Source organism: Dioscorea cayenensis, chromosome 17 (assembly GCF_009730915.1).
Source record: "Dioscorea cayenensis subsp. rotundata cultivar TDr96_F1 chromosome 17, TDr96_F1_v2_PseudoChromosome.rev07_lg8_w22 25.fasta, whole genome shotgun sequence".
Lineage (NCBI taxonomy): Eukaryota > Viridiplantae > Streptophyta > Magnoliopsida > Dioscoreales > Dioscoreaceae > Dioscorea > Dioscorea cayenensis.
This window is the reverse complement of record NC_052487.1, coordinates 11080116-11090938: the sequence shown is the minus strand read 5'-3', so window position 1 is coordinate 11090938 and position 10823 is coordinate 11080116. Positions and strand designations below refer to the sequence as shown.

Below are 10823 nucleotides of genomic sequence, written 5' to 3'. Positions count from 1 at the left end.
TCTTTTTTCTGGGGGCCATGTCTGCAAGAATTGAAAAGAAATTGACCAAATTCATTCAAAATAACAATACCGCAGAAATCCACACGGTCGTGTGGATCCACGGTGCGTGAAACCCGACGGCCAATATTCAATATGCTCTAAAATACATCATAAATTCGTTCAAAAATGCTTCTAAAACATACATTCATCATTTAAACATCAAAATGAAGCACATTCACTAGATTTAATCGAATAAAATCAAGTATGGCGAAGAAAACAAAGAATGAGGGTTTATCGACAAGATGAAGATGAATACCTTGAAATCAGCCAGAAAACTCGAGTGAAATCTCTATAAAATGATGGTGTGAAGTCGGGAGAGTACGTGAGAGCATTCTTTTGGCATGGAGTAGTGTAAAAATGAAAAGGCGCATAAGATTTATTAAGAGAAATCATGGCCTTTTTGAATTCTGCACATCCACACGGGTGTGTGGAAAATTAAAAATGCCCGTGTGACTCTACAAGGGAGCTTCACAGGGGTAGACACACGCCCTTTGTGCTCTTAGAACAGCATTCTTTGCATCTAAAGGAATACACACGGGCGTGTGGAATTTCTCCACGCCCGTGTCCCTGGCACACAGGGGAACCCACACACCTATAGTTCCATTTCCACACAAGAATTTCTCCTAGGTGTTCCACACAGGCGTGTGGAAATTCCTCACAGCCGTGGATCTTCACAAGGCCCTTCACAAAGCCCTTCACAAAGTCATTCACACGCTCCTATGTCTTCTATGGATGGAGGGGATTTTCTATATAGATTTCACATGGTCGTGTGGAAAATCACCATGCTCGTGTGTAGTTTACAAGGTAAGACACAGGGGCAGACACATGCCCTTATGTCTTCTCAGGATAGAGCTCTAAACTTCTGTAGAGAAACACACGGCCTTGTGGAAATTACCCACGGGCGTGTGACTATCACAAGGTCATTTACAGAGGCAGTCACACGCCCCTGTGTCCTCTCGGGATGAGCTATGAAAGAAAAACACACACCTGTGTGAAAATTCCACACGGCCGTGTTTCTTTTCTAGATGACTTAGAAAAATTTTACAGACTTTGTAGAAAATTTCTCAACATTTACGTCTATTCAAAGCTTGCCAAAATTATGCAAATGTAACCAGAGAATCATGAAAAACTTGCTCAAACCACCAAGAAAACTACTCCATACACAATCAAGAAGAAGATAATACCAACAATCCACAAGAAAATCACGACAATAGCATGTAAAAGATTAAGACACCAACACTCAAGCTCTTATTAATGCAAACACTAACTAATACCTAGAAAGATAGTAAAGACTTGGGTTGCCTCCCAAGAAGCACTTGTTTAACGTCACTAAGCTTGACGTACCTGACCTTAGCTCATAGGAGCTAATAGATGAAGGTTTCCCTCTTACCCATGACTTGAAAGCATGATGAACATAGTCTTTTGAATTTAGAGGGAGAATTATCATGTTTGTTACCGCACAAGGTTTCATCATCCTTACTCCATTCTTGCTCATCCCCATTAGCTTTCGGGCATTTCTTGTGACGTCTTCGTGCACACATCATCTTCTAGAGCATCTTTTTCATGATCCACGGTGTAGGTTGTATCTTTTCATCCAGACCAAGGATCATTACATCTTCATTCTTCACTTCTTGGTCTAGCAACCCCTCGTACGGGTTCAGATTCATGATTTCCTGTAGATATTCATCTATTAGGTCATCGGTAGTGTCAAGAGAGTAAAGAGTGTCATCAAAGTCTGCAGAATGTCTCATGGCTTCAGCAAGGTGGTATGTAAGCTTGTCATTCCCAACTCGAAAAGTCAACTCCCCACAGTCAATGTTGATGAGAGATTTGGAAGTGAGCAAGAAGGGTATTCTAAGTATCAAAGGAACATTGACATCCTAATCAACATCCAATACTACAAAGTCCACAGCAATATGTACTTGTCAATCTTCACAAGTACGTTTTCGATGATGCCCCTCAGATGTCTAACTGTTCTATCCACCAATTCTAATGTCATATGAGTGGGCCTAAGCACTCCCAAGCCTAGCTTTTGGAAGACTGTATAAGGCCTGTCATTGATGCTAGCTACTGAGTCCGCCAATGCCTTCTCTTCACCTAAATTACCAATGTTACATGGAATAATGAAGCTTCCGGGGTCTTTCTTCTTATTCAGCATATTCTTTTACAACACTGCCGAACATGAAGTACGTAAGATCACAAATTTATTTTCCTCCAACATCCTCTTATTGGTCAGGAGGTCCTTCAGAAACTTTGCATACCGATGCATTTGAGACAACGCCTCCACAAATGGGATGTTGATGTGCAACTGCTTGAATAACCCCAAGAACTTCTTGTATTGTTCATCATATTGATTGTTCTTCAACATTAAAGGATAAGGGATTCTTGGCTTGTAAGGTAGGGGTACCATCTCCTTTCCGTTTGTTCTCTCCTCAACCTCTACGACCTCGGGTGCTTCAATATTGGTCATCTTACTTGCAAGCCAACCCTCAACCTCACGACCATTTCTCAAAGTGATCGCCTTCACATGTTCTCTCGGATTAGTTTTAGTGTTACTAGGTAAGCTTCCTTGAGGTCTCTCCGATAATAAGTTCGCAATTTGCCACACTTGATTCTACAAATTGTGTGATGATGCAGTTAGGTTGCGAAGTCTGGCTTCAACCGATTGAAATCATGTATCTGACGATTGAATGAACTTGGTCAAAGCCTTCTCTAGATTGGTCATCCGGTTTTATAATCCTGAAACTTAGTTGTCCATATTCGGGCTTGTTATTGTTGTTGAAAACCGGGTGGTGCCAAAGTCTTCTATTGCCCTTGATTACTCAATGAAAGATTCGGGTGGCTCCTCCAACCAGGATTATAGGTGTTGCTATATGGATTACCTTGGTTTCTCATTGCATTACCCACAAAGTCCACTTGTGCTACCGAGGATGTACCACCAATAGAAATCGGACAATCAGATGGAGCATATCCACCCCCACACCCTACGCAACTAGTCATGACCTCCATTCTATTAGTAGGTAGAGTGTCTAACTTCTTGCTCAATGGCTCCACTTGGGCCGCCAATGAAGTAACTACGTCAATCTCATGAAGTTTGGCTACCTTCTTTCTATCTCTTATGTTCTACTAATAACTGTTCATAGCAATTTCTTCAATGAGAAGCTGGGCTTCTTCTGAGGTCTTGCTCCTTAAGCTACCTACTACTGCAGCATCAAGTAACTGTTTTGTACTCGGGTTCAACCCATTATTGAAAGTCTGAATGATCATCCAGTCGGGGAACCCATGTTGAGGACATTTCCGCAGGAGCTCCTTGAACTTGTCCCATGTCTCAAATACACATTCTAATTCCGTTTGCACAAAGGAGGATATTTCTTTCCTAAGCTTTACAGATTTTCTGAGAAGGAAATATCGGGTAAGAAAAGCTTTTACCATCCCCTCCCATGTAGTGATCAATGCTCGAGGTAATGAATGTAGCCATTGCTTTGCTCTCTCTTTCAAGGAAAATGGGAAAGCCCTCGACTTCCTAGCATCATCCATAACACCATTGAGCTCGAGCATATCGTACACTTCTAAGAAGTTCTCTATGTGATTATTTGGATCCTCATCATCCAAACCATTAAGTTGTGCCGACTGCTTTAACATTTTGATGAATACTGGCTTGAGCTCAAAATTCTGAGCTGTAATCGATGGCCGCAAAATGGTAGATTGTGTACCAAGAACTGCGGGTCTGGCATAATCGGACAGTGTCCTCTGCTGCTCATTCTATTTTGCCATATTTGACCTTTCATCTTCTCCCTTAGCTTGATTTGTCTGTTCTTGCATAGGTTCTTTACCCCTTCTACGAAGTGTTTGGTCAAGCTCAGGATCACCTTCAAACAATATCGAAGGGTTCCCTTGAGTCATAACCTAGAGCTGCAACTAAAGAAAGAATTACAAGTCAGAATGATGGAAGAATAAAAAAGTGTGAAATAGAATAAATAGTAAATAGTTAAAATAGCAAAGTGCAAAGTGCTTCTAACACGCCCATTCCCTGGCAACACGCCAAAAACTTGACAAACGTCTTTTTGCATGTGTACCGCAAGTGCATGACTTTGTCAAATTAATAAGACCCCGGTGAGTGGGCAGTCAAATCCACATGGAATAGTATTTAGAAACACAAAGATTGCTATTTAACTACAATGAAGATGAATCAATAATGATGTGAGTAAGAATCAATACAAATAGAAATAAGAAAATAAGAAGGAGGTGCAAATAAAAGATAGGAGAGGTAATCGATGATAAATGGGGCACCCAGACATTGCTCAAGCTAGGACTATTGTTTCAAGTACAAGACCAATCAATATATTCCCAAACTAATGCTTAATGAGTTGTGGAGATACTTAAACACGTGGTCCAAAAACCTAAGGTCAACCGTGACTAACTCTACACGATGATCCGGTGGAGAAATCTCTCAATCTCAACACATCATAATGTGCTATGTTGCTTTAGGCTCTAGGGATTCCAAGCGATAAACCTTATTCCCTAAAATAGATCTAACCCTTTGGTCCAGGCAAAAGACCCCTAGTCACAATTATGCCCTAGATACTAAGAATTACTTCAACGCTTCACTTTGTTGCTTATGCAACTAAGCCCCATCGGAGTTCGCCTCTTAGGACTTCACTCTATTGTGACCACAAAGAAATATTGGAATGTGGAGGTAAAATATATGACGCCAAAAGAGAAAGGGGACGCTCGGCTACCTCTCCACTCATCCTCTCAACCGTCTCCAATCTAGTATTGTCTAACCCTCATGGTGTATCACTTATCCACAAGGATTACAAAAATGGATTCTTAACCTTAGTGTCACTCTAAGGGAAAATCAACTCAACAAGCATTCAAGATTGGAACTCAATTAAAACATCAATTAAAGGAAGCATAATAAAAGGTCAAAGAGACAACATCATCCTAAGGTTTACATGTAGAATTACCCACTAGGGGTTTAGCTTTCCATGGCGCAAAATATAATCAATAATGAAATCAAAAGTAAAAATATGCAATCCATGAATAAAACCTACTTGGTGTTTGTGTTGATGGTCTTGTGGAGTGGTCGCATTTTCTCCAAAGGTCCCCTCATCAATCCTAGGGCACACATCACCGTATTGGTGCCGATGAAAGCTCTCCCAAAAGCTATCTTATGAAGGAAACATGATGTCGAAGGCCGTAAGCCCCTCCAAAACCTAGCCAAAGCCTCTCTAAACCCTACCTGTGGCCGCTTCCAAAGGTGGAGAAAAGATAGGCAAAAAATGGAAAAGGGATTTCTCAAATCGGGTTGAAATCACGAATTAGATAGCACTGAAATTGTGCATCCACAAAGGCATGTAGAATTTCCACACGCCTGTGTGAATTTCTAAGAAATTCAGTTTTTTGTTGGCTATGAATGGTAACTGCTATAGTTCTCCACCAAAATACTCCCGAATCCACACTTTTCATCTAGGCAACATAAACGGGCACACGTCTATGTTGTAGATCGCATTGCATCTTCAACTAAAAGCATGTTTGACGACAATCTTGCTAGCTTTGCACAAGTCAGAACACATAAGAATGGCTGCCTATGTGCCCCTCTAATTTGCATATTTCCTTGAACATAACAGAGGTTGGCACACACTCACATGTCTTTGAGCACAACTTATATGTTCACGTTTGGTCACTCTAAGATTACATCAACCAAGTGCACTGGTAATCTACTTTGGCTTTTTTTTTCTATATTTGTCTCCACAACCCTACATGCACAAAAGAACACAGATACACATGTATTAGTGATAAAATCTAAGAAAAGAAAACTTCGTATTACTATCAGACAAGCACTTATCAGGCACCAAAAAATTTATAACACCCTTTTGCGTGTGTACCGCAAGTGCACGGGTTTGTCGAAGTAATAATACCCCGGTGAGTGGGTAGTCTAATCGATAGGGAAGGTGATCACAAACACAAAGATTGCCATTTAAGTAGAACGAGGATGAATTAATAGTGATGTGAGTAAGAATCAATGCAAATATAAATAAGAAGAGAAGAAGAGGGCGCAAATAAAAGATTGGAGAGGTAATCGATGATAAATAGCCCAGCCGGACATTGCTCACCCTAGGACTATTGTTTCAAGTGAGAAACCAACCATTATGCTTCATAATTAATGTATAATAAGTTGTGGAGATCCTTAAAAACACAGTCCAAAACTTAAGGTCAACCGTGTCTAAACCTACACTATGCCCTGGTGAAGAAATCTCTCAGTCTCGACACCTCACACTATGTTAGGTTGATTTAGGCTCTAGTGATTCCAAGTGATAAACCCTATTCCCTAAAATAGATCTAACCCTTTGGTCTAGGCGAAAGGCCCTTAGTCACAATTAAGCCACCAATACTAAGCATTACTTCAGCGCTTTACTATGTTGCTTGCGCAACTAAGCCCCAATGGAGTTCGTCTCTTATCACTGCACTCTATTATGACCACAAATAACTCTTGGAATGTGACGGTAGGATAAATCATGCCGGAAGGGAAAGGGGACACTCCGCTACCTCTCGACTCACCCTCTCAACCCTCTCCAATCTAGTATTGTCTAACCCTCATGGTGTGTCACTCATCCAAAAGGATTACCAAAATGCATTCTCAACCCTAGTGTAACTCTAAGGGAAAATCAACTCAACAAACATTCAAGATTGAAACTTAATTAAAACAACAATTAAAGGGAGCATTATAAAAGGTCAAAGAGACAACATCATCCTAGTATTTATAAGTCTAAGTTCCCAATAGGGGTTTAGCTCTCCATGGAGTAAAATACAATCAATAATGGAATCAAAAGTAAAAATATAAAAACCATCAATAAAACCTCCGTGGTGTTCATGTCAATGGCCTTTTAGAGTGCCCGTGTTTTCTCCAAAGGTTCCCTTGTCAAGCCTAGGGCACACCTCGTCGGATCGGTGGTGACAAAAGATCCCCCAATAACTCTCTTCTATAGGAAATGCGGTGCCGAAGGCCGTAAACCCCTCTAAAACTTAGCCAAAGCCTCTCTAAACCTTAGGTGCTGGTGCCTCCAAAGGTGGAGAATAGATAGCCAAAAGATGGAAATGTGAGTTCTTAAATCGGGCTTAAATCACGACTTAAATAGGGCTGGAATCTGGCATCCACATTGGCGTGTGGAATTTTTGGAATCGGGCATCCACACGGGCGTGTGGAATTTCCACACGCCATGTAAATTTCTGGAAATTCAGTTTTTTGCGGGATATGACCAGTAACTACTACAGTAAATTGCTTTTGTACTCAGCCAAAATACTCCCGAATTCAAACCTTTTATCAAGGCAACAAAAATGGGCACACGTCTATGCTATAGATCACGTTGCATCTTCAACTAAAAGCACATTCGATGACAATCTTGCTAGCTTTGCACAAGTCAGAACACATGAGCGTGACTGTCTTTGTGCCCCTCCAATTTGCATATTTCCTCGAACATAATGGAGGTTGGCACAAACTGACATGTCTTTGAGCACAACTTGTATCTTCACCTTTGTTCACTCTAAGATTTCATCAACCAATTGCACTTGCAATCTACTTTAGTTTCTTTCTTCTATATTTGTCTCCACAACCCTATATGCACAAAAAAAACACAAATACACATGTATTAGCGATAAAATCTGAGAAAATAATGCTCATCGTAAGAAAAGAATACTTCGTATTACTAATTCATTAGCACTTATCAGGTGCCAAAAACTTGACAACACCCTTTTGCGTGTGTACCGCAAGTGCACGGTTTATCAAAGTAATAATACCCCAGTGAGTGGGTAGTCGAATCCATAGGGAATAAGATTGGAAAATGAATTCTCAACACTAGTATCACTCTAAGGGAAAATCAACTCAAGAAGCATTTAAGATTGGAACTCAATTAAAACATCAATTAAAGAAAGCATAATAAAAGGTCAAAGAAATAGCATCATCCTAGTGTTTACAAGTCCAAGTACCCACTAGGAATTTAGCTCTCCATGGGGAAAAATACAATCAATAATGAAATCAAAATTAAAAATATGCAATCTATGAATAAAACCCTCTTGGTGTTCATGTCGTTAGTTTTGTGGAGTGGCCGCGTCTTCTGCAAAGGTCCCCACGTCAAGCATAGGTCACACCTCGCCAGATCGGTGCCGATGAAAGCCACCCCAATAACTCTCTTTTGAACTAAATGTAATGTCAAAGGCCATGAACCCCTCCAAAAAACTTGCCAAAGCCTCTCCAAACCCTAGCTACGGGCACCTCCAAAGCTGGAGAAAAGATAGCCAAAAGATGGAAAGAAGGATTCTAAAATCGTGCAGAAATTTTGATTTAAATAGGGATGGAGTCGGGCATACAAATAGGCATGTGAAATTTCCACACACCCGTATGAATCTCCAAGAAATCATTTTTCGGTGGCATGTGAACAGTAACTACGACAGTAATTGATAAAGTGCTTTGCTATAGTAACCTGCTACAGTATTCCTCCAAAATACTCTTGAATCCACACTCTTCATCGAGGCAATATAAATGGCCACACGTCTATATTGTAGATTGCATTGCATCTTCAAATAAAAGCACATTTAATGACAATCTTTCTAGCTTTGCACAAGTCAGAACACTTGATTTTGACTGCCTTTGTGCTCCACTAATTTGTATATTTCCTTGAACACCATGGAGGTTGGCACACACTGACATGTCTTTGAGCACAACTTGTGTCTTCGTGTTTGTTCACTTTAAGGTTTCATCAACTAAGTACACTCGCAATCTACTTTGGCTTCATTCTTCTGAATTTGTCTCCACAACTCTACATGCACAAAAGAATACAAATACTCATGTATTAGAGATAGAATATCAGAAAAGTAATGCTCATCGTAAGAAAAGAATACTTGGTATTACCAATAGACAAACACTTATCAGTTAGATCTATCTTTAGGAATTGGTTATACTCTTAGGTGTCCCTAGAGTTTATTGCGGTCGATCATATGTGGTGTGAGGTTTTGAGATTGAGCGATTTCTCCACCTGGACCTCGTAGGGACTAGTATCAGTAGCCTGGAGACAGCGACCGAATGTTCTCAGATTCCCTCGACTCATTTAATTCGGTTTAGAAACATTTAGTAAGTCTTGCGCTTCATGTTAGATCGTAGGGGAAGCATTGCCCGTGTACCTAATTTTTATTGATTAAGACTTCCCTTATTTTCTATTTTCCTTGCTTACTTGCAATATTCATATTCATCCTATTTAGTCCATTTCACCATAATCTTTATTCTGATTGGATAACTAAGAGATGGTTATCACTAATATTTTTGTTCCCTATGGATTTGACCACCCGACTCATTGGGTACTTTATTACTTCGACGCCTGTGTACTTGTGGTACACACACGCAAATCGGTGTGTCGAGTTTTTGACACCGTTACTACGGAACAGAGTATTAGGAACATTAGGACATGGTTACTTTAGTCATTCACTTTTTTATTACTTTTCTACTTCATACTCCTTTTTCCCCCCGTTCTCATTGTTTCTTTTCGTGAATTCATTTACAGGTTATAACCCATTGAATCCTTTGACAGTAGTTGAAGACGATCTTGAAATTGAGCATAAATTGCATAGAATGGGAAAGGAACCTGCACAAAAACAGATTTTTCCACCTGAAATAAAGGTTGAAGAATCTGAAAATATCTTAGAACAAGAGGGGCAGTAGAGAACACTTTCAGATTTTGCTCGACCTAGAGCTTGTTGGACACAGTCGAGCATTGTTAGGTCACCGGTTGTAGCCCAAAATTTTGAGTCGAAGCTAGGTTTAATTCAAATGGTTCAACAGTCCATACAGTTTAATGGGTTAGCCAATGAAGACCTTTACAATGACATTGAGAACTTTCTTAAGGTGTGTGACATGCTTAAAATTAATGGGGTTTTGGATGATGCTATTCGCTTGAGGGCTTCCCCATTCTCATTGAAAGGAAGAGCCAAATAGTGACTCCATTTATTGCCATGGGCATCCATCACAACATGGAATAAAATGGTAGAAGCTTTCCTTGCAAGGTATTTCCCTCAGGGAAAATCAGCGTAGCTACAAAATGAGATTTCCTTATATGTTCAGATGTAGGAAGAATCAATATTTGAGACATGGGAATTATTCAAGGATCTCTTATGGATGTATCCACAATATGGGTTCCCTAAGTGGATTATCATGCACACACTCTACAATGGGTTGAACCCAAGCACTAAACAACTCCTTGATGCCACCGTGGGAGGAATATTAGGAAACAAGACCATAGATGAGCTCGACAGTTGATTGAAGAAACGGGCTTGAATAGCTATCAATGGAATGCAATAGAGAAAAAGAAAGTGGCCGTAATTTATGAGATTGATGTGATTACATCCTTGGCAGCCCAAGTAGAGGCATTGAGCAAGAAATTAGACACTCTAACTTTACCAAGAATGGCCACATTCACATGTTATGATGGTTGTGGGGGTTCACATATGCCATCCGGTCGTCTTATATTAATTTCTACTTCTTCGCATATTGAACACGTAGACTTTGTGGGCAATGTTGGATAAGGAAACCCATATAGAAATAACAACAACTAAGGGTGGAGGGATAACACAAATATTTCATGCAGTAACCAAGGGAAGCAAAAGAAAGCTGCCCTACCAGGATTTCAGCAAACACCTTCGATTCCCGAAAGAGTTTTAGAGTTAGAGAGGGTTTTATCAAAGTTTATTCAGTGAACTGATACAAGGTTCCAAAATGTAGTGGCAATACTCCGCAA

The 10823-nt window shown here is 40.2% G+C and overlaps 1 non-coding gene across 1 annotated transcript; it reads left to right on the top strand.

Moving 5' to 3' along the window:
- The first annotated feature begins 3316 nt into the window (after positions 1-3316).
- LOC120281433 lies at positions 3317-3423 on the top strand. The gene has a single exon (XR_005542573.1). It is a non-coding gene; the product is annotated as a small nucleolar RNA R71 (small nucleolar RNA).
- The last annotated feature ends 7400 nt before the right edge of the window (positions 3424-10823 follow it).